This window comes from Crocodylus siamensis, chromosome 1 (assembly GCF_052110815.1).
Source record: "Crocodylus siamensis isolate JL-2025a chromosome 1, ASM5211081v1, whole genome shotgun sequence".
Taxonomy (NCBI): domain Eukaryota; kingdom Metazoa; phylum Chordata; order Crocodylia; family Crocodylidae; genus Crocodylus; species Crocodylus siamensis.
The window spans coordinates 407839872-407863353 of NC_143395.1; the positions used below are offsets into that span (position 1 = coordinate 407839872).

General features: G+C 41.4%; 1 protein-coding gene across 17 annotated transcripts in view; it reads left to right on the plus strand.

Annotated features, from left to right (window-relative positions):
* The window catches only part of DLG2 (discs large MAGUK scaffold protein 2), a 1617582-nt gene that overhangs the window by 926359 nt on the left and 667741 nt on the right, over positions 1-23482 (plus strand). The gene's annotated exons all lie outside the window — the stretch shown is intronic.

The following is a 23482-nucleotide window of genomic DNA, read 5'->3' on the forward strand; positions in this document are numbered from 1 at the left end:
GATGGGGGAAATGACGGGATACAGATTCATTTAAATTGTACCATAATGTAGATGAGCAAAGAAAACAAAAAGCCCCGCCCCGTTTTTGAAAAAGTTTAGCAATGTTACAGAGACTGACAATATGTACTAAACAAGGTGTTCATTAAGGGAACCACAGGCTTTTTACACATAGCCTTTGCAGTCTGTAATATAAGAAGTTATCTCAGATATATTGTATTACTGTTCATTAGTAACAATTACATATGAGAGGCATTTGCAATTGGAGGGCTGAGGTGCAGCTGTGAGGCTAAAATCCCACATAATCCTTTAAATTGCAGAGCTTATGTTTTTAATATATGTCAGCTCTCTTAATACCACTCCTGAGAATGCATTTGTTTTTAGCTATGTTAACTCTAGACCAGCCTCTACATGCTTTTGGCAATAAGGTATAAATGATGGACTTAACAAGGGAAATTATTCAGGCTAAAAAGCTGAAACAGCACAGTGAACCCCATAGGCAGTTGGGTAATTTGCCATGTAGCACCGTACTAGCAGATGACAGAAAAAAGGCAACCAAAACAGGCATCGAATTCTAATCTGGTGCAGCTAGTTGGAAAATCCTCAGTAAATGCGAAGTGGGAAGAATTAGATCAGAATTTGGCCGGGGTTGTGGTTTTCCATTTGTAAAAGCATCCCTTACTAAAGCGATGCCTCTGAAATAGATGCTGGCAGTGTCCTAGCGCAAAGGCAGCCCCTCTGGGAACGATGCAATAGATTTCATAGACATTAGGGCTGGAAGGGACCTCAGGAGTCCAGCCCCCTGCCCAAAGGGCAGGAAGTCAGCTGGGGTCATAGGATCCCAGCAAGATAAGCATCCAATTTGCTCTTGAAGGTGTTCAATGTAGGTGCTTGACCCACCTCCGATGGCAGGCTGTTCCAGACCTTGGGGGCTCGGACAGTAAAGAAATTCTTTACTGTAAAGAACAGTAACAGTTACTCACACAGTAAAGAAATTCTTCCTTATGTCCAGCCTGAAACGGTCTTGCAGGAGTTTGTGACCATTCGACCTAGTCATCCCAATAACAATCTGGATTTTTTTTCTGAAGACCTGGGGTTTAGGGGAGACATTCCCCTTGAGCAGGGGTGCTCAGGCTCTGGCCCGTGGCCTGAGAAGCCATGCTTTCTGGCACGCAGGGCTCCCCACAGGTCAGGAAATTTGGCAGCGAGGGGGTGATGGCAGTTAATACCTCTACCCTTTCCTGCTACCAAATCCCCAACAGCAAGCCCCAGATTGGGGCTGGGTCATGTCTCCTCCTCCCTTTGTAGCTAGATTGGGACTTGTCCATGCCCTCTTCTCCCCCCAGAGCTGGATCAGAGCCTCTTCCTGCCTTTGTAGCTGGATTGAGGCCAGGCCATGCCCTGTCCTCTCCCCTCTGTGGCTGGATGGGGGCTGGGTCTGGCCCCTTCCCCTGGGCTGGGCCACGTCAAACCCTCTCCACATCCTCCGCCACAGGACTAGGTTGGGGCTGAGTTGATCCTCCTTTACGCTCCACAAAAGCAGGCTGCTCCCTAACCTGTGCCCCCCCACAGGACCACATGGGGTTTGGCTGCCACTGCCCTAGTACCAGATCAGGACCACAGGCAAGATTTGGCCTGTGGATGGACCGGGCACTAGCCACCCAACCTGATGGCTAAAAACTTTGAGCACCAGTTCCTTGAGCACGAGGCAAAAGCAGATGTTTGGACAGCTTGCACACTTTTTACTTTCCATGCCCAAGTAACAACTGGAAAGAATAATTTTGGCTCTGAGTATATTTTTTGTGGGTATGCCAGTGGCTAGCCTGAAGATCCATATGGGCCAGGTTTTAAATGACAGCTTTCATTTTTACACTGGCGATTTAGCAGTAAGAGTCTATCTAAATGAAGATGTTATTGGCTTAGTGGCCTAAACTGAACCCGCAAAACTACAGAGGTGCCTCTAGAGGGAGAACCATAAGGGAATAGAATTTATGTTTTAAACTGGCTTTGAACATTTGGTGTGAAAACAGGTTGAATAAAATTGTTCATGTGAACTGTCAGAGGGGTATTAGGATTGCAGAGTGTGGTCCTTTCAGGGAAATACAAAACACAGAATGAAGGTCTTCTCAGCTGCCAGTTTGTGCAGCAGGATATGGCACGACCTACATGACAAGCGACAGACAGGTGTATGATAGGCTTTAAATCTGACATGCAAACCACAACTTTCTTTTCCTTTTGCAGTGTGTTCGGTACCAGTAAAGGCAAGTTAAAGTTGATAGAGTAGTAGACGGCAATTACTTTCCTTATGGGACGTGAATTTTGGGGGGGAAATGTCTGCTAGAGACCATATTTTCTTGCATACAGTGTACACCTTCCCCCTAAAGTCAGCCTCCCCACCCATTTGGGTTTCATGTATTAAGTGGGGAATCAGTTTTCTTTACTGGAAAAGAAACCTGCCTGGAGACACTTGGAGACACTACATGCCATGCAGCTGCCAAGACATGTGGAACCCTATGTTAATCTTGTGATATGGAAACAACCCTTTATTTACTAAAACTTATAAAAAATGACTTATGGTAAAGAATTGGCAGTCTTGCCCTTGCAAGGGTTTGGGGCCTACCTTGTGTGACACAGAGTTAGTCTTCCTAAGTGTCCAGGAGGTGGCATCCCAGGAGACAGTCTGAATGAGGCAGCAGGCTGCAACAACTTTCTGGCACACCAGAAAGTTCCTTTTGCTTGCTCACTTAGCCACACTTCCTGGACACTCAGTGTTTCCAGGAGGACTTAGTTTATGTCTCACAGTGAGCCATGACTCTGGAAAGAATCTGCCTTCCAAAAACAAGATGTGTGTTTCATTTGGGGGGTGTGGTATACAAGAAATAACAATTGTTTCATCTTCTAGCGTGGCTATAATCTTGTGTGAATTTGTGAATAAATTAATGCCAGTGTGCTTTGTAGTACAGGCACCTTGAACCACCAGTACATGCTTGACCCTAACAGTGCTATTGATTAAAAGCTTAGAGTATATTTTGAAAGGAGACATAGTTTCATAGTTTGTAGGGTCGGAAGGGACCTGAGCAGATCATCAAGTCAACCCCCACAAGTCAGACCTTGAAAGCTACATTCATACAAGATTTTCATAAACTGGGTTATAGATACTTGTTCTCTTGCTCCAGCCCAGCCATCTTCATATATTTACATATATCCTCAGTAGGAAGACGTTCACCCCATTGGTAGTTGAGCACCCTAGACCGCTTTAGAGTGAGCTGAGGAAGAGATAGGAATGCTGGTTCCACAGTTAACTTGGGATGCTTGGATCGATCCCTTACTCTGCCACTGATTTCCCATGTAAACCTTGATTAAGTCATGTCGCTTCAGTTCCCCAGCTGTAAAATGGGCACACTAGAACTTTACCTACACTGCAGGACAGGGGCAGGGTTGTGAGGCAGTTGGGCAGTAAAGTAACAGGGGTCATATAACTCATAGGGATAGATAGCATTTGTCACTGAAAAGAAAAACAGAGTTACTCCAAAATAAGTCCTGTGGAACACCTTTTTGGGGTATCATTTCATTAAGGAAATCAATTACAGTGACTGTTCAGGAACCAGATCCAGGAATGGGGAAGGAGGATGCAGCTTCCCCTACCCCAAACACACGCTTCATCAGTACTGCGCATGCATGGTCATTTCTGAGCTCACTGCCTGGTCTGTGTGGGCTTCTGCTGGATCTCTGCATGGGCAGCCAGCTGTCAGCTTACCAGCTGATTGGGATGGGGTCTGACTGGAGCCCCTGCTTTAATGTGGCTCCAGAGCCCAGAGAGTGACCATTGCTGCTGCTTGCACTTCTCCTCTCTTGCCCTCACCATTGAATTCAGCAGCAGGTGAAAAGAAAGGACAAGTGGAAGCAGCAGTGCACACCACTGGGTTAAGCACAGACAGTCGAAAAGCCTGAGGCTGAATCGATTCAATCTTTACAGATTAGTCTAAACTACGTAGATTGAACCAATAAGCAAGTGATCAGACATTCACTTTTGGTTCTGGAAATGCAGCCACATGCCTGCAGTGGCTTAGGCCAGAACCCAGGGGGTGCTGGAGCATGCCTCCCTGCTGAGCTGGGGCAGACATCCTGGGCTAAGCTAGCCTGCCCACCCTGCGGTGGGGGGTTTGCAGGGGAGGCGAAAAGCGTCCTGGGATGCTGGGGGACCGATATAATTTGAAACTGGAGGAGACCTGGGGCAGAAGTTCAATAAGCCATTTTAACCTAAATAAGTGAAGTCTGATACTGCATCCATCCAGGTTTAGCTTAAACCAGTATGGGCCATTTTGAAAGCAATTTATGTGCACTGAACTTCTGTTATGTTACAAATTTGAACAAGTTTCCAACCCCTATACTGGTTTATGTGTAATTTCTGTTCCTAGCCATGGAAGCCGGGGCCTTGGCCAGACCCCGTGCTGAGAGCTCGTGTCCAGCAAAGGGGAGAACAGTTGGATCTGGCTGTCACATTTGTCTCAGGATATTGTGCCTGTATTACTTTACAGTACTGGTGTCTTCTTTGTATACAACACACTGTATATATTCTACTCTGACTATGGGAAAGGGAGTTTGTTTTTTTCCCTCTTGCTTTTCCTTTCTCTGAACAAAGTTGGCAGCTGAGAACACAAGTGACTGCTCTTTAATCTCTGACAAAGAATCGTGTGTCTTCTTTTTTAAAATTTTATTTTATTTTACTCCCTTTTTCCACACACACTTCCATTCTCTCGGCTCTGTCAGGACAGAGAGTACTTCTGTGATTGTTACTTATGAAGTGCCAGCCTAAGACAAATCCAGGTAAGCTAGCTTGGGTTCTGGAATCGCCATAGCCATATTAGCATAGCACCCTGCCCAGGCTAATTGACCTATTTAACACTGCTAATGCAGAGCCTATACACATTGCCGCAGTGTCACACATATAAGCCCCACTCCTCCCCATCCCGAGGTTTAAAAATGGCCACTGGGGCACTTTAACTAAAGCTGATTGAATGAGCTTTAGTTAAAATTTCCCGCAGCTATTTTTGAACATGTTGGGGCTTAATATACAGAACATGGTGGTGTTTTAATTAGAGCGGCTCTCCAGGAACCACTGTAATTAAAATGCCCTCCCTCCTCTGAGCACGTATATAGGCACCCTTAGTTTTCAGTACCTGAACTATTTTGGGGATCTCTACGTAAAATTGTGTGATGTAGACAAACCCTGAGTGAGCTGTTTATTGGGCTCTAAAAAAGCCGACTGAGAAACACTGCCTTGAATTCCTACCATGCACATGCGCAGCTTTCTAAGGAGCATAATTGAGGTCAGCATACCTATCCCGGTTTACCAAGGCTGATAATAGTATCCGCTGAGTTTACATGTGTGCATAAAATTTCCCCAAAGCAAGACTCTGGACTCTACATACAAAGGGTCCTAGCTAGGCTTGCTTCCTTTCTCATGGGACATCTGCACTTAAACAGGGAGCACTCTAATGCCAGCCTTTATGCTGCAGGTTGTATCACCTATGACGATAGAATTATTTTTTCTAATTTAAGAGCAATGATACCAATTTTTACTGAAGCATTACGGCCCGGCCATATCAAAGTGTACCGACAAAGATTTAAGCTCTGAGGGACTGACGTTAGAAATTGGGGAGGAATAGAAATTAATTTTAAAAAATCAGTTTGATCTATTAATCTCTTCTCAGTTGAAATCCTATTTGCAGTTAGTCATGGTCCTATGTATGAATATTTACTTGTGAATTTATGGCTATCTTTTGAAATGTTAAAACTGCACGTGTATCACTTATGAACTGGGTAAGTTTGCTTTATCTTGTAGTGAGAGACTAACGAAGGATTTTAAAGTGCTGTGTGTTGTAGTGAATGCATCCTGCGATACAGTTCGGTATTAGCCACCAAAAAAAAAAAAGGCTGGTAATCTTTGTGGGGGGGAAGGGGAAGAGGGAGAGGAGAAAGGAATCAAGAGATGGCGTAAAATTTTCAATCACTCAACTCCTATTTTTGAAAGGGACTCAGCACTTGGGAGTCCAAATTCTGTTGACTTCAATTAGCTAATTTCCCTAATTATATGAAATTGGACTTTGGTACATTGGAAAGTTTTACCTCCGATTTCCCATTTTTGTACTGGTTCAAGCCCTTGATTTACTCCTCTCTGAGTGAAAAGCAAACCGAGTTGAAATGACTTCCAAAGAAGGATACACTATAACTTAGGAAGATGAGACTCCCACAGCAAAAAGTATTGATTTAAAAATAATGCTTAATGAGTATCTAAAAGGCATTCAGAAGCAAAAAAGGGGAAGAACCAGTCTCATTTCTTTTCTGTCCTCTCCCTCCCCTCAAATCTCACTTTGGTTATAGAATCCTTATCCAGAAATGGTATATTCATGTATTCGACTGTGTGTTGATAAAGAGATGTGGATGTTTTGCATATTTTCCTAAGAGGTGGTAGTTCTAAGTTTGCATTTTAACCTGTGTTTTAGTGTGTGTGTGGGTGGGTGGGTTTCAGTACATTTTAAATTGTGTCTTGTGGTTCACCAGTTAACATAGACAATATTCCCAAACTCATTTTGTTTGTAAGATAGCTGTAGTTTTCCCCTGCTGTCTTATGTAGATTACAGAGATCTTATGGTCTTTTCTTACTTGTTGAGACAGAAAGAGCGAGAGAGAGAGGTTTTTGGGGGTTTTTTTCAATGGCTTGTGGTTATTTACTGTTTGCTTTTGCATAGCTGTTTTATTTCCAGAGGGAAGCATCTGACTAGTAAAGCTTATGAGCATATCTGCTTAAGCAGGCTGCCTGGATCTTGTCTCCGTATGAACCAGGAAGGGGCTAAATTGGACTGAAAATTGCTGGACTATTTTTCTGCTATGGTTTGTCATCCAAAAAGGAGTTTGTAACAGAGTATACAGTCTTGTAGCCCAGCTGTGTAGAGCATTGATTGCTTCTGCCTGGAGCAGGGATGCTGTCAAGTTGCTCTGTGAGTTGAGTCATCTATTGACAAAGAGCTACCAGCCAGCAGATAATGCTGTGCAGCTCTGCTCTCCCTGCTCCCACGATGCACTGCTTATAGCAGCTGTCAAAGGTACTGAAGGGGCCACAGAAAAGGACTTTACATCTGCTAAGAAGAGAAAAGCTTTTATCAAAACTGGCCAAGGGAAACACTAGACATCAGTCCAACATGAATGCATACCTTACTAAGCAACACAGCTGCTGCAGGGGGTCTGATGGGCTGGATGCTGGCAGAAGTGTGCCTACACAGATGAGGGATGCCCACTGCGCCTGTGGTTGGCAACAGCACCCTCAGGGGCCGTACTGTAATTCTCAGACTGTTCCCTCTGCAGGACCCGTGGGTCCAACTCAGAACAGGACTAAGTGTGCCACTTTGTGGGACAGTGTGCGGAAGAGCCCCCATAAAACTCTGGCTAAGACAAAGGGGACCACAGGGGAGTGGTGGTCAGAATGCACCTGTCCCCATGGCTGGTACAACCCAGTGCAGGTGAGCCTATTCTTGTAAGTCAGAAAAAGTCTAATGGAAGATAATATAGGGTTTGGTATTGTGGGCAACTTTTTTTTTTTCATGCTAGATCTTGATTGTTGTTTAATGATGCCTTCTGGAGGGTTTTATGCAAGAGCAAGCTGTCAATTTTTAATGTCTGTCATTTGAATCCTGATTCTGTGTGGCCTGTGTAAAGCTAAGGATGCTACGAGCAGAGTTTCCTCTTCTGTGATGCATTGTCTTTCTACTTGCAGGTTCTCTAGACCTCCTCTTACATTGTGTTGTGTTAGAAGGATGATCCGTTTAGCCTTTCTGTGCCTTCTCAAGTACTGTATTTTGCAGGGTTTCTTAGAGAGTTTGTTTTCATGTGCTTTATTTAGTGAAGATGTGTTCTTTTTTTTTAGTAGGGGGAAAATATTAAATGCTTAAAAATTAAAACCGAAGGACTTATTGCTCCCCCCACCCACAAAAGAGATATAAATATTTTAAGGAGAAATTCAAGTTTTCTTTTGCTTTTGTATAGACTGAATTTTTGAAACTGTCAGACGAGTTAATTAAAATAATTCTGTGTGTAGAATCTGTACAGATACTTGGAAGCAGTTTTAATTATGGTAAGAATGACTGCATTCAAGATAACCAAGTACTGTATAATGAAAATCACAGTGACAGTCATATAGTGGCTAATACTAAAAAGCTTTAACAGTTTCTTTGTTTTCACCTTCAAGTGAGACTTTTTAGTCTCATTCAAAAGCCTTTGCCTTTATAGCAACACGAAGCTTTCATTTGTTTTTCTTTTTCTAAATTTCACTCAGTAGGAAAACCAGCATGCACTTTAAAATGAAATTCTCTATCCGTTACTGGTATGGTGTGCAGTATAATTTAACTGGCCTTAAATAACACTGCACAAATATGCCCTGTTTGCAGGATAAATCAATTCTCTGATGGAAAAGGTTTTAATGCCTTTTTACAGAACAGAAAAGCAGTAAACACCAGGACTTCAGAAAGTATCTGCACTTTATCTTGTCTGGTGATCCACAAAGTGCTGCATTTTTTGCTGGAATTGATTTTGTTATTTTAGTTCTAAAAACATTTTGCATCATAGGAGTAAAATGGTTGTGTTTGAGTCTTTTTTGCAGTGCCCCCAGAAACGCACATGGTTATCTAATAATATATTGAATATTCCTCTCTCAGAAATTTAATTATCCAATATTTATATAAATGTCACCTGCCCAAATGAGGATAACACTAACAATTATTTTGAAAACTCCAACTCCAACTGTTAGTCAGTGCCCTTAATTTTTTTGGAAATAAATGTGTTGCAGCAAGGAAAGGAAAAACATGTCTTATTTATCCAAGCTAAAAATAAGTTTTTAAAGAGAAGAAGCTCATGTATCAGGAAACAGTTTTGTTGGTTTTAAGATGTAATTTATGGGAAGAGAACAAAATGTTGCTTTGTGGGCTGTCCTATAATTTTTAAAAGTAATGTGTGTTGTTCATACCTAATAGATTAGTTTTGTATAAGTTCTTTATTTCTCCTGAATGCATAATAATACATATTACCTGAAATTTCTCTGCCATTAAAATCTTAATCTATTCTTTATATGAAGTCCATGTAAAATATTCCAGGCTTTGCCGAAGAGGTCTTTCCTGGTATATGATTTTGAACTATATTGGAAATTTCATTTAACATTCATTCTTATTGTCTGAAGACTTTTTTTTTTTGCCTTTGCTGTGTTGAGCAAAGTGCCTTTACTGATACCTGCAATCATCTAATTGCCATTTATCTACCAGCTAAGGCAAGGTAGTATTCTTTGCCTCTGCTAACTCGTGAGAGAGACTCTGACTGATGGATTGACTTCTAGCTAGGATGTTATTAATGCTTTGTGCTTTCTTTTGTATTGCACCATTGTAGGGCAATCTGTTTCCCATGGCCACATCAACCTATTACTAATTCAGAAAAACTAATCTCTTAGCTCACTTTGCAAGGAGGAAACAAAGGTGTTGTAGTGATAATAACAAGAGAGAGGTTAGCACATTGTGAATTCCCACTTCTTGACCCAAGTTGAGGTTGTGATTATGTTTGTGACTCGTGTAAAAAAGCTGCTAGAATGAGGTATTATCTCTGACGTGGTTTCTCTCTGCCGATTAGCTGTGTTACATATGAATCAAAAAAGTGCAGTGTATAAATGTAATTTTTGGTTGGAGAAATTGCTGTTGTTTCTCTTGGCTCCCATCTAAAGCACCTACCAGTTTTGGAGCTCAGGTTAAAACCAGTAGACAGTTTAAGGGATGCAGTTTCTCAAGTCAAAGGAAAATATTAACAGAAAACTTAATTAATTTCCTTTATAAAGAAAGCTTAATTCCCTCAGCAGGAGTAACATAATCATGTTTGCAACAATCCTCTTCAAATAAAACCACAGTGAAAACTATGCTTACCATAACTAGAAAAAATGAAATTATATCATGTCTCTGAGTACGCGTTTTTCAGTACAGTGAGTTGGAGTCAATGATAAGCACATATGAGCACAATCCTGCAAGGTGCTAAGTACTTTTTGGGAACTGCTGAACACATTTGGTTTCATTTTGAAGGTATTGGAAGGTGACCAGTAACTTTGGGCTGAATAGAAGCACCTTAGTAGGACTTGTCCCCAGGCTCTTGAATTATCATTTCATTAACAAATTAAATGTCTGGATCTTTGGTTTTTAAGACATAACTTGGACAGCATTTATTAGTTCAGATTGTCAAATATTCAAAAGGGACCTAAAATGAGAATCAAGCAGCAAGATCCATGAAGATTAGTTTGAGATGGGACCATTTCCAGTAAATTCTCTAATGCCAGCCAGAACAAGGCTTGGCAAGCCAACACTTGTTTATTTTGCTACTAAGCCTCGAAGTTTTGTTTCACTAAATGGTGTGTCAGCTTTCTCTTCTTGGTTTCACACCGAGTCTGAGGTTGAAAATTCTAATCTCAAACGGAGACGCGTGTGAAATTGCCAGATTTTGCTTTATTTTGGAAATGAAAATGAGACAGGATTTTGACACACATAAGCACTGACTGGTCCCAACTTGCAACTTTAACAAAAAATCCTGCTCATGATGTTGTTCATAAACTTACTAGCTTTAAGTTTCATATGTCCAGATTATACTGACGATATTGTTTTGAGAACTCGTCTTTCCAGCTATCTCTGTTTTTACCGTGGTGGAAGTTTAGAGCTTGTAATTCTGGTTCACACCGTAGTTCTCACTGGGGTACCATTCTTAAATATAAGATACAAAAACGCTAGTGTTATTTTGTGACCTTCTGCAAGGTCACTTCAGTTTTGAATCCTAATTTCAGGTATAGGCTGCCTAGTAACTGCTTGATCAGGATAGAGAGGTGCAATAATTCTGGAGACAGGAGGGTATTGAATGTTGATGCCTAAGAGGGGACATGATGTCAATCTTCAAATACCTGAAGGGAGGCTATAGAAGGAAAACACCTTTTTTTTCTTGCAGCAGAAAGTAGGATGCAGGCCAATGTTGCAGAAAGGTAGGTTTAGATTGGATATTAGGAAAAACTTCTTCACTGTTAGAACAGTGAGGCAGTGGAGTAGACGTCTAGGGAAGTTGTGGATTTTCTGGTCCTGAAGGTGCTCAAGAATAGGTTGGACAGCCATTGGTTTGGGATCATCTATGTGTAACTATGCCTCTGTTTTGCTTCTTGGCTTTGCTAGCTGCCACATAGGTCTGGGAGGGAATTCCCTGCCTCCCTGCTGCTACATGTGGCAGGGTTTCTTTAAGTCTTAGAGGCATTTGTTGTTGGCTGCAGCCAAGGCTGGGGGGTTTTAACTGGGGTGTGCCAATGAATGCTTCTGCTGGGATTTAAAGCAGGAAGTTCCTGGATAGAGGGCCATAACCCAATGCTTAGGGTCAAGACCAATTGCCATATTTGGGATTAGGAAGGAATTTTACTCCATGGTCAGGTTAGTATGGACTATAGGGGGTTTTGCCTCCCTCTGTAGCAGCGGGCATGGCTCTCTTTCTGAGATCTCATGAGCTCATATTAACCTTGGCAGCAGCAGGACATTGCTTTGCCTGTGGCAGGCTAGGTTGTTATGTCTTCTGTCATGTCAGGGTTGACTGTAGTTTTGCTAAGTGGTTAGGCACTGGTTTTGTATAGGATGGTTTTGGGAGGGATGATCTTGCCTCAAGGCAGGGGGTTGGATTAGATGACCTATCGGAGCCCTTTCTACCCCTAATTCTGTATGATTCTGTGAATGGCTTCTCTTTGTAAACGGGCTGCGGAAGTAGTTGTGGAACTCCCTTCTTGAGAGAGAGGAAACTGTAATACCCTGATTATAGGTTTCAGTTAAAATTACAGAAATTGAGCTGCAGTCACACTTTTAGGTATCAAAGAAGTATGACTTCCTGTGCTGTTGAGAGGAATAGATTAATAAATTTGTTCAGGTAAGCCATTATATTATATTACAGTTCTCTATTGGAAGTAGCATTGACAACAGCATGGGTTTCCTTGGCGAATATGGTCTTAAAAAAGAGAAATGACTATGCATGTATTTTGAAAGGAGGATGATATGCTTTGTGAAGATAGGAAAGATGGAGATGCTGTGCCCCACTGTTTCATTTTCAGTGGCTCAAGGGCCTTCTCTGCTACTCCCCTTGTAAAGCATAAAGTAAATACGCTTAACACAGTAGTTAAGAAGCTTTGTTCTTAGGACCCGGGAATCTGAGGTCTGTCAGTGATTCTAGATTCCCCATCATGTTTCATAAATAACTCACCAAATTCCTACCTAAAATAGTATTTGGATAGTATTTTCCACATTGGAGTTTGTGTGAAAAGTGCATGCTTTTTTCACATAATGTCCCATTTCCTTGCATTATTGCATCTCAAGTCTACTCTTCCTGCTAAAACCTTTGATATATAACTACGAAAGGTAGCAGAGGATGGCTGAGCTCATGAAAGTATTTGTGCCTGAGATGCTCCACGTTTTCATATAACAAAATAAAAAGGAGCAGGTATGCAATATAGTACATTTTCCAGTGGTTTTGGTGACCTATTAATCTACAGAAATTATGGCTCCTGTTCATTCAGAAATGTTGTATTGGTGTATGTATGTATAGAAATTATGGTTTATGAGATGCTGGCATGTCTGTACTAGGCATGTGTTGCATTTCTAATGGAAGCAAATATGTGAAGGTTCATATATAGCTTTATATAGCTGTGCAGTTAGTAATGTGTATGTTGGTTATAGAGCTTCTCCAGATACCTGGGAAATATCTGATGAACTAACTAAAATAACACAGGAATAAAGCTTGAAATTTTGTGTTGGGGTAGGAGACTTCAACTCATAGAGTGATGGTGATAGTAAGTATGGAAACTTCAGACTTCAGTTAGAGCTTGGTTGCAGAAATAATCATGGTTACTAAGAGGACTCAGCTTCAACTTTTAACTGCATTTCCTGATTTCTGGGTTGATAAGCGTCTCCATCTTATGATTGCATTTGAGCTAGATGGGCTTTTGGAAGGGTGTAAGAGAGGCAAGATTACAAGAAACAGCATCTAACATGTCTCTGTTTATTAAAATACATCTGGGTTGCATTAGCTCATCGGCTTGAGCATTCAGCATTGTTTAAAAATCTATTTTTTTTATTCATCCTTCTCATGAAACCAATTGTTATGAAAGATAAAGATTTTAATACAGAGTGTCCCAGTTATCTAACAAAAAAAAAAATGAACAACTCTTTTGCAATAAGGTGTAGCGGTGTTAGGAAGGTTACTACCTTTTTATCCTGAGTATTTCATGCCAATTAAATAAGGGGTCAGTAGTATATTAAGCATGGGTAAATAGTCCAACTAAAAAATGAACTAGTCCCTGTTTGAAGGAGCCAGCCATGAGAGTAGTACAAAAATTTAACTTTGCTACATTACTTTTTGTTTCCAAGAAGCAAAATACAGTTCTGTTGCTCAAATTTCCTTTTTGTAGAGAAAGTGTCTACAAGACACAGTTTATTCCAATAACAGAAATTGCTCAAACTTAGCAGATCATGAATCAAATGAGTTTCATTAAGTATTTGAAGTTATTAAGTAATAGTAACTATAAAGATTTCCAACTACTGATATCATGAGCAGCTGTGCTGCACTCAAATGTGGCAAAGTAGAATCAGATACTTTTAGATTTTTTTAAAAATTGGACTTATCTAACACTTTTTCAGTCTACAAAACTTTTGTGGTATTTGTAGCATTTATACTCACAGCTGTTTCCTGTGTTTCTCCCTCTGTGTACCTATCCAACCCAATTTTCTTATCCTGAACACATCAACTTTGATAGCTGAACACCTCAAAGATTTAAACTGAGCACAACATGACACCCAGATCTCTTTTGTTTTCTCCCTTCATCCTTTTGGGACTGTTTTCTAATATGTGGGAAATATGTCATTTCTAGTAAAGCTTTAGTCTAGTTTTGCCAGTACCATTGGCAGTGCGCAGGGGGACAGTATAGCTGTGTCGACTAGGTGTATCAGCAGCTTCACATGCTTAGCTGATATAGCTCTGCCTACAAAACCCTACTGTTGATGCAGCTATGCCAAGAGATGAGGACCTGCATTGTCTGACATAACTATGTTGGCTGAAACACCCCTTCTGCTTGTACCGAGGCTCTGCTGAAATAGCTGTGCTGGCATAGCTGTGATGGCAGAGGCTGTGAAATGCAGACAAGTCATGAGAAGTGATGGTCTCACCGTGATGACTTCAGGAAAAAAGAAAAAAAGAAAGAAGACCATGGTTTCTTCCATGATTTCTCAATTGAGTCGCATGTTTTACATGGACGCCTTGTTCTTTCCCCTACATGGCAGAGCTTCACAAATCCATCGCTCCAATGAGATTTAGCTCATGCAAAAGCTTGTAATCAGAGACTTTCAGGTAAAGTGACCCAGTTCAATGGAGGATTTTAAAGTGGACCAAAGCCCTGAATTTAACAAGTTGTTCAATGGGAGGCAGTGAGGAGAACAAAGCACAGGAGTGGGGTGCTTTTGGAGGGTGCTTCTGTGTTATTAAACCTGCTTGTATCCTGAATGTTTAGTCTTGTGGTCTGTACAGGCTCCCAATTTCCCCTTTGCATAGACAAGGCCTATAACAAATACTCTCACTGTTGAGGATTCTCTTCTGCTTAATGAATTCACAGCCTTGACCCTAAACATTGATTATTTTATACAGTGCTTATCAAAAGCGATCTGTTTCAAGGCAAAAAAAAAGGCAGTTGGGGAAAGGTTGAAAAGTAATCATTTGCATGAACATATACCTCTGATGCGGAGCCACATATGAGCTTCCAGCATCCTAGTTATGAGGTGACTTTGGCCTCATACAGACATTCAGGGTCACCTGTGAGAGTCACTGCTTTTCCAGGGGAAACCACAAGTGTACAGATATTCAGGCTTTTTATCCCAAAGTAAAAATGGCCATTCCAGGAGAAAAATAACCTGGGAGCAACCAGGGTTAAATAAGTCCCAGAAGTGTCTGTACTTTGAGAACAAATGTCTGTACATGCTATGGCTTCTCTCAGAAGAAAACATAGCCCTCCAGCATCCCTGTCCCCCTAAGAGAGGCAGGGAAGGACTGGGGCCCTCTGCAACTCAGGGGCCACTTGGCCCACCAGCAGCTCGCCCCTCGGCCGTGGGCAGGCTCCAGTGGAAAAAACAAAAGGATCGGGCCCCTCACCACTTCTGCCTTCAGCAGGCACCAGCTGAAGGAAGGAGTGGAGGGCGCCCAGTCCTGTTCTTCTGAGCAGCCTGCCTGCCTCTCCTATGGCTGGGAGTGGGGGCAAGCTGACTAATAGCTGCAATGCATCATAGCAAGCTAAAGCACGTCAGGGTGGAGTTTCGTTTGCAATGATGCAAACTCACTGAAAACCCCCAAAACTCCTGCACCTGTACAGCATGAAGCCATCAAGCCACACAAAGTGACATTTTCGTCATGTGTACATGGTAGTGGCGTCACATGTACAAGCACCCGGGCAGTCTGAGTCGACCAGTCAGGGTTGCCCTACGCGCTGCTGTGACCTGTCACCAAGCAGACTAAAGGAGCCTGCAGAGCACGCTTAGATGTGTGCACGGGGTTTCCTCTCTGGCTTCCCAGTGTCAACACTGCAGGCTCTTCATTCTTGAGGGCCTTGGTTTTCAAATGGTTGTTCACGTGGCTCTGGGTACATTTTTCTACCAGGAGACCAAACTTGGGAGAATTCTCCCAGATTATTTGAATTTGTGTACACAGCCATTCTTAGTCATCTGGCAGTGGCATGTCCATTCTTAGTCATCTGGCAGTGGCATGTCTACTACATCTGTGAGTCAACTTCATGCTATAAGCAGTTTATCTATGTAAGAAGAAATTGTGCATGCTTGACACATACCCTTATGCCTGTACTTTTTGTTACAGTTACTTGCTGATCAGCTTGAAGACGATAGTTAGGTTTTCTGCAGCTGTGTATAAGCCAAAGCAGGACACAGGTATCTAGGTCATTGTACCCATTTTCCAATGATGACTAAAGAACCTATTCTTTTAAAATTACTAGGATAAGGAGCTCATTATAAATTGTTCTTAATAATTTGACCATAACTTCAGTGGTTTTATATAACTTGATGGGGGGGGGGCGGGGAAGCTGGGTTATTTTATCTGTCTCTGACTCCCTTGTGCTATGAACTAAGTTAAAAGAATGCCAGTGAATTTGCCTACACTGATTCCTCCACATGAAGAACAACATGCGTGTGGAAGTAGAGACAGACTCTGTACTCTCTGAGGGCCTTGTTACATGGTAATTCTGGGCAACTCCTGGTACTCTTAAAACCTGGATTGTCCACACATTAACACAAGAAACTAGGTTTTAGCATTCATTAGGCAGCTCAAAGATATGCCACTCCAGGGCAGGATTCTCTCTGATCCGTGTTACTCACTTGTATTATGTAGCACTGTAGGCTATACCTTCATGTAAACACCCCACCCCTCTTCCCTCTCCTGCTGGGCTGCATCAGGTCTACTGCCCCTCCCAGCATCCCAAATCCCCTTTCACTGTCTCCCTGCATTTGCCTCCCCATAAGTGATGGGGGCCAGGCAGGCAGGTTAGCTCTGAGACAGATAGCATGGCTAGTCACAGGCAAGCGGGGGGAGCCCTGGGGATAAGGGACCTGGCAGGGGAGAAGCCTAGGGGAAGGGGGGGGGGGACTGAGATTCTTACCTTTCAGTCCTGGCCTGAATGTGTGATCATTTCAAACTTGAGCTAGCGCTAACACTAATCAACATTTGTGTGGCTCACAGTGTAATGTGTTACAAGCCCCTGAGCTTATCGCGTTTATGGATAAAATCCTGATTCTGTTCCAGCTTTGCCACTTACTTCCACCTGGCCATTTGTCTTACAAATCGATACTATAATTGTCAAGCATCGGACCGATACAGAGAAAGAGATGTAAATTTCCATGGTGTTTAGTGATCTTCATTGCTTTATTGACAAGCTTACGTGCTCTGTGCCCACTAATTCGGTGTCCAAGGGACAGTTTCTAAAGCTGCAAAATTGAGAGCTGGTTGGTAAACCCAAGGATTTCTGTTAATTAGAACCTTGTGTCTGTTGAATAATTGGCCTCATGGATTAAAGAAAAAGAAAGCCTCAGTAATCACCTAGCTATGTATTTTCAGGTGCCTGACTTCGTACTCCTGTAAGGATCTAAATTTTTTGAAAATTATGGATAATTCCCCTAGTTTGGACACACAGAAGTTGAAGATGTGCACAATGAATACATTTTTTTCCTCTACATTCTGACCTTTTAAAAAAAAAGTAAAATAAATATTTCTCAACTTTGTCCTCCCAGCCTGCTCCAAAATGAAATTCACAGACCCTGTTTAATAATTAGTTATAATTGTTTTGTTTCTCTATTGTATGTATCGCTTGTCTCTGTGATATTAAAAACCCCAATCTTTACAGAAATAAATATGTTCAAAATAACAAAGTACCAATTTAATCACCACAATTTATCAAATGTTGCCACTGTCTGATTTCTGTGGAGCAGCCCATGTACATTATATGTAGTAGAATGATTCAGTGTCCTGCTTCAGGCCCTGCAGATAGTTGTCCACAGTTGCTCATTGCTTTCCAAAGGGTTTGTCAAATAAAAGTGACTGGTCAGTTTTTCTGATGTTAATCTGCAAAAATGTTGCAATCCAGAGCCACATAACTAACACAGAGCTTGAAACTGACTTTTTATTCTTAGAGTGATCTGGACTATGTAAGGGAAGGAGTATCTTATGTGATGTCCTAGTTCCTTTTCTTTATCATCTGTCATTGCCTTTTAGCCAAACTAGTTTGTTTGCCAAAAAGTAATGCATTAACTTTATTAGATGGAGAATACAGAATACAGAATCAGCTCTTAGCAGCAAGAGAAAATGCTGAATCGTGGAAATGTTTCTGATGAATGATCAAACACCTGGCATAAAGAATATCCCCCCTCCTTACCTCTTCACCCCCCCCAAACCTCCAACACACACAATTTAAACTCTTTTCCAAATATATTAGTCCAGGGTTTTTTTTATGTTGCCTAACCAAAAGGCCACTTTATGAACACTTTATTTACAGCTTAATCAAAGGTGGATTTTTCCTTTATGCTCCTATATGAGCAAGTCATCTCTCTCTCTCCCCTGTAGGCTTCCCATTGTTCTACAGCATTTCTTCCTGCAGGTCTTCTATTGCATTACGTATTTTAGGATGAATGCCAAAACAGTAGAGGCATTGCTGTGTCTGTCTTTATATTCTATGGCTTGCTTCCAGACATGAGTCCTTTTTCTTGTAATTCTCTTGCCAGAATCTATCCTGAGGTGCTAGCATCTTTAATGTATGTTCTGCCACTTTCTGTTTCATCAAGTAGTCTCTTGCACTCAGGGTTCAGCATATCTGACAAAACAATAGGATTCAAAGGCATGCAATTGCTGAGTCAGAAACCCACTTTTTGCAGGGCTGTGGGTGAGGATGTAGGGGAGACGTGTCAAAAATGAAAACACATTGAATAGTGATTTTTGAATGTTAAAGTATTAGTCTGTGATCAACGATATAGAGAGGGGAAAAAAATTACAAATCCAGGAATATGTCCTGTTTGATGCTTTTTCTGCCCCCAATTTATTCTTTTACTAAATCTCTTTATTTGCTGAATTTATTTAAAGACACAGAAAGTTTCTTTTCAGTATTCTACTTTTGGAAACGTTATGTACCATTGTGTATATGGCTAGAACTGTGCAAATAATAGATTTTAGGGGTTCTGTGACCTCCCAAAAATATGGGGAAAAATCAGTTGGGAAACCAGTTTTCATCCATATTTTATGATGCTTTTTGATCCATCAGCCAAATTTAGGTGCATTTCCACAGGGATTTCCTTCTCTCCACAAGCCCATGCTTAGGGTGGTGCTTCCATAGAAGAACGTTACAAAAACTAATTCCCAGGAATCCTTCCTTGGGCATTAGTGGCCTGAACTGGCAATCACTTATTTACAGAATGTAGTAATCCATTTGAAGTTAATGGGATTCATCATGTTACTATAGTAAGCTGTACACCTGGTAGGCAGCATTTCCAGGAGTGAACCTGTTTGCATTGCCTGGCATCACAATATCTGTAAGAATCCCATGTTCTGTGCACCTGCTTTCTGTTCAGGGATCAGCAATACTAGTAGGATGATGATGGTATAAGGACTTTCTGAGGGACTGCTGTACAGGTACTCCTCACTTAACGTCGTCCCTGTTAACACTGATTCGTTATTACATCGCTGATCTGTTAGAGAACATACTAGTTTCAAGTCGCGCAATGTTCGGTTATAACGCTGTTTGGCTGCCGCCTGCTTGTACTCTGACATAATTGGATTTGCTTAGTATCATTTTGCTTGAAGTCATGTTTTTCAAGAACGTAACTACCACGTTAAGCGAGGAGTAGCTTTAGTTACTTTCTGTTGGATTGTCAAGTTACTATTTTTCTTGTTTCACTTGTTTTAATTATTCCACTGGGGTTGATTGCATTAATTTCTTGGGCTGCAGTGCTTGCTGTAGAATCAGTGCACCATGATGGGGATTTTAGCCTCTCTGCAACAGTAAATGCAGCCCAATGAGTGTTTGTTAATCAGTGCTGGTGGGATGGTGGAAAAATGTAAAAGAACGGGGCTTCCATTCAGTCAAGTCTTTAAGAATATAACTGGCTAAACTCATCAGTAGTCTTTGTGAAATGTGTGGGTCCTGTCGTCATGGGATTGTTCACGTATTTAAGAGTACTCACGTGCTGAGCTGTCTGCCTGAATCAGGACCTGTGATTTAATCATCTCTGTAGTACATGATTCCCATGTATTTACTTTACATGGGATTTTATAAACTGGAAAACAAAAAGCACACTTACTAGGTGCACCCGACATCATTTTGTTGCTGTGGATTATTTTTCAAGCCAAGATGTTTTCAAAGCAAACCTTCATCTGATGCCACCTGCAACTTCTTGTTTTGACTTTCCTGTGCCTTCAACTACAAAATCCATTGTTCGAGGGGGACAAAGTTGTGGAAATTATATTTGTACTGACCTCTTGCACACCTGTTTCAATCCAGTGTATCTTAAATTGAAACCAGTAGAGTTACAAACCCATGAAAAAGATGTTTAATGGATGTAGCAACTGACCTTTAACTGTTACAGCATTAATGGGAAATGTGAGTGAAGCAGGTTTTGAGCTGTTCTGAACCTGTCACAAGACTATTAGAGATCCTTGCTGGAATGTTTCTTGAACTTGCACTTACATTGCTTTTAAGGTTTTCAGATTTGCTTTGCAACCCATCTTTTCAACCCCTCAGTGATGCAGAAACTATTACTATGCTTGCCTTACAGACAGGAAAGCTGAGACAGAGAACTGCAGTGGAGCCTGCGTTGGAACTTAGGGATTCCTGGGTCCCAGTTCTGTGTTGAAACTATTAAACCATGCTTCCTTCTCTATAGTTTTTCTAAACATTTTCAGTCTTTTAGGTGGAAGAGTTCCTGTAACTGAAAGAAAAATATACATTGCGTCATAGCATTATTCTTGCAACTTAAAACTTATTCCAGTTTGCTCTCTTATCTTCTTTTTTTAAACAGTCCACTGGATTCATTCTGACATTTAAGAAAAACATATAGAAATTACTACTGAGCAAAACTTTTAAAATTACTCTTAAATGATGCATTAATATTTCACAGTATCAGAAACCAGGTAGAACAATGAGGTACCCATTAAGTAATTTATAAAATAACTTTCTGAATACCTGCCAGTTTTATTTCCCATGGACATATGATAGCCAATTGTAAAAAATAATCCTTTTAGTTGTGTTATTTAATATTTTTTTACTTTATGGCAGCATTTACTCTCTTTATCCAGGTAAACAGGTGGGTAAAACAAGCAGAGTTTATTGCTGTGATATGATTTTATACACACATCTAATATTATTTACTATTATATTTATATATAAATATATTTTAAAATCTAAGTATTAATGTATTTGTATATCTATTTATTATTTTATTTTATAATATTTTATATGTTACAAAATACATATCAAATCACATCACACCAATAAACTCTGTTGGTATTGACCATTAGGGTTGTGCGAGGCTTCAGACTCTGCTTCGGATCTGGGGAAGCTCCGGACGCTTTGGCGTCCAAAGCAGCATGTCTGGATCAAAGTGCTGGCTTCATTAGGCTTCCCGAAGTGGTTTGGCACTTCTGAAGTGCTTTGGAATAGCTTTGGAGCCACTTCAGAGGTCCGGCCATAGGGTATAATGGGGAATCTATGAAATATCTATTACTTTGTTGTTTTTTTGTCAACAAGAAGTGGGGGTGCAGTTCCCCCCAAACCCCTGCACCTATCATCTTGAAACTTGTCAGGCTTCATGCTCTCATCCAAATCAGACATAAAACAAAGTTATAGATATTTCATTGATTCCCCATTATACCCTATAGCTAGATCTCCGAGGTGGCTCCGAAGCTTCAGAGCCACTTCGGCCAGATCGAAGCAGAAACCCGGTCTGGAGCTCTGGATCAGATCCCTGGCATCTGAAGTGGAGGGATCCTATTTGAAGCCAGATTTAATAGCTGCCTACTTGCACAGGCCTATTGAGCATGTGAATAAGCTCTCTTTGTATACATACATATATACATACATACATAAATGTGTGCGTGTGAATGCATGTATTTGAAAACACTAACTCATGAAATAAGCACAGTATTTCTGTACATATAGCTGTTTGGTCAAGCAATGGCTATATGTAAAAGTCTTGTAAAATATTGTATTTACTCAGATATAAGACAAGGTTTTTCCCCCAATCAACATGGGAGGGAGGCCCCTTGTCTTACCATTGCATACAAGGAAACCTCACTAAATACATTGTCTGTCATTAAACTGGTACCAAAAGCAGGATGTGCTCAGTAATGGAAACAAATTAAATGCAGCCAATGCTGACCATGAGTATAAAACGTATGGCCTATATGGAGCAAACGTACTGATGAGAACCCTTTTTTCTGTGTGTATGTGTGTGTGGTCCTTAAAAAAAAAAAAAGGGCAGTTTCTCCCCCAGGAGGGAATGAGCCTAAAGCTACTGCAATACCAGGCTGGCACTCAGAGATGCCAGGACAAGCTTTGACACCCTACCCTGGTGCCAAAAATGCTCATTACATGCTGAGGGATCCACCACAAGGATTTGCTAGTGCAGTCCACCTGAACAAAATATATTGTAGGGCCCTTTTGTGCTCAGTCACCTTCAGCGCTGACTCTTTTACAGTCACGGTGAGTCATTGAATACATTTTGACTTCCTCTTCACCCCTGCAGCTGAGCTATGTCTTTCTTTCCCATTTCCAATGAGTCCTGTTTTTTAACCAGCCTTAAATGTCTGGTCAACATCACCAGATGGGGTCCCAGACAGCTTATCAGCCCCTCTCTCAGCTTGTCACATATAATTTATGTGGTCCCACCCTCCATGAGATGGAGCTGGACCAGCAGGGTTTGATTTATGGGGAAATTTGGGGGGCTGAGCCACCCCCCATAAGAGATGAGATCCCCCCCTGTAAGATTTGAAAATCACAACCGGGGGTGGGGGGGTCGTCTTGAATTCTGTTTGGGCATCGTGATGCCCATTTTTTTGCAGACCCCCCACCAGGTCAAAGTGTAATTTGAACCCTATAAGCCAGGCTGCTCTGAATGTCATCCATATATAAATGTTTGGGGGAACCCAAGGGGTGAAGGCCTGTTCCTTGCACTGTGGGCAGGTGGACCCTTGCGAGACTCTACAAATGCCTCCAAATGTGAGGATCTTTGTTATACAATGTGTGGTGATGGGGGATTATTCAATCTTTTCCCCCTAGTTCGTTCTTTTGAATAGGGACAAGCGAGATTAGGATGCATCTGAACTCCATGGTCTCTTGTCTCCAGGCTTGGGGCTTGCATGTAAGAAGTCTGCCATGTATTTGGGTGTATGTGAAGCTGCAGGCTGAAGAGTCTGGGAGGTAGGATACTTGCTGGTGGTGGTGCCACACAGATTTGAATGAATGAACTCTCCTCAGTTGAAATTTGGAACTTAATTTGGAATTGATTTGGCCCTGGAAATGAAATTTTATTAAAAAGCAAAAAACCGAAACAGAGTTTGTATATACAAGCAGATACAGGAATGCTGCTAAAAAGTGTGTTTATAGAATACCTGTGCTAAAACTTGCAGTGGTTTCAAAAGAGATTAGCTTCATCAATTCTGGATAAACTAAATCTATTGGTACCTGTAATTTCCCTATATGCAAATTTCTACAGGTATGGTTATTTCTAAGTCTGTGTTTTCAAAACTGTTTCTCACTTCCATGAGTCTGATAGGGCTGCAGGGGGAAGAAGTTGGGGTGGGGCAGAGGACAAGGGGGCTAATACTAAATCTGACCCCCCCCCGATTTATTTTCCCTGATGTA